General features: G+C 59.7%; 1 long non-coding RNA gene across 1 annotated transcript; it reads left to right on the top strand.

Annotated features, from left to right (window-relative positions):
• Positions 1–904: 904 nt before the first annotated feature.
• LOC121357442 lies at positions 905–1,147 on the top strand. The gene is made up of 2 exons (XR_005955733.1): positions 905–950; positions 1,032–1,147. It is a non-coding gene; the product is annotated as an uncharacterized LOC121357442 (long non-coding RNA).
• Positions 1,148–1,378: the final 231 nt, after the last annotated feature.

The following is a 1,378-nucleotide window of genomic DNA, read 5'->3' as shown; positions in this document are numbered from 1 at the left end:
TTGGGGCGTTTTGGGTGGATTTGGGGCATATTTGGTGCAATTTGGGGCAAATTGGGGCCTTCAGGCCTGGTTTGGCGGTTTTGGGCAGTTTTGGGGCAGTTTGGTGGAATTTGGGCGATTTTTGGGGTGATTTGGGTTGGGTTGGGGTGGTTTTGGTACAATTTGGGGCATTTTTGGTACAATTTGAGGCGTTTTTGGTACAATTTGGGGCGTTTTTGGTACAATTTGGGCCGTTTTTGGTACAATTTGGGCCGTTTTGGTGCGGTTTGAGCCCGTTCGGGGAAATTTGGGCTCGGCCTGAGCGGCTTGGGGACAATTTTGTCCTTTTGGGGCGCTCGGGGCTGGGTTTGGGGCGTTTTGGGGCCGTGTGGGAGGGATTTGGGGCAATTTAAGCGGTTTTGAAGGATTTCGGGTGGTTTTGGGGCACTCGGAGCTGTTCCCGAGCCACTTTCCATCATTTCGGCCGCGTTCTGTGCACTCCAGGCCGCCTTTGCTGTCACTTTCCGCTGGTTTGGCTCCCCTCCAGCCGCTTTTGGGGCTTTTTTTGCCCAATTCCCGCCCGTTTCGCTGGATTTTGGGGCGATTTCCGCCGCTTTTGGGCCATTTCGAGGCCTCTTCTCGGCCGCGTTGCCATGGCGACGCCGCCATCTTGTCCCGCCCACATCCCCATGACGACGCCGCCATTTTGTCCCGCCCACATCCCCATGACAACGCCGCCATCTCGCCCCGCCCACATCCCCATGACAACGCCGCCATCTCGCCCCGCCCACATCCCCATGACAACGCCGCCATCTCGCCCCGCCCACATCCCCATGACAACGCCGCCATCTCGCCCCGCCCACATCCCCATGACAACGCCGCCATCTCGCCCCGCCCACATCCCCATGACAACGCCGCCATCTCGCCCCGCGGCGGCGGGCGGCGGCAGCGAGCGCGGGGAGCCGGCCTGGGTGAGGCCCCGGGGGCGGGCGGCGGCGCGGGGCGGGGGTTGCCGTGGGAAGCCCGGTTAACGGCGGTGCCCCGGCCGGCAGGACTCGTACTACCAACCGCGCGGGCTGGAGAAGCACACGGACAGCGTGCTGGCGCTGGTGAGCGGGCGGACGCGCTCGGCCTCGAGAAACGGCCCCGGAAACACCGAAAAACACCCAAAAACACCCGAAAAAACAGCCCAAAAAGAGCCCGGAAAACCCCAAAAAACACCCCGAAAAACCCCCCCAAAAAACATCCCAAAAAAACCCAAAAACCCCCCAAAAAACATCCCAAAAACACCCGAAAAAACAGCCAAAAACAGCCCGGAAAACCCCCAAAAACACCACGAAAAACACCCCCAAAAAACACCCAAAAAGAGCCCGGAAAACCCCAAAAACCCCAAAAAACC

The sequence above is a fragment of the Pyrgilauda ruficollis genome, unplaced genomic scaffold (genome assembly GCF_017590135.1).
Source record: "Pyrgilauda ruficollis isolate IOZ18807 unplaced genomic scaffold, ASM1759013v1 scaffold3306, whole genome shotgun sequence".
Taxonomy (NCBI): Eukaryota; Metazoa; Chordata; class Aves; order Passeriformes; family Passeridae; genus Pyrgilauda; species Pyrgilauda ruficollis.
This window is presented reverse-complemented; position numbering and strand designations above follow the sequence as displayed.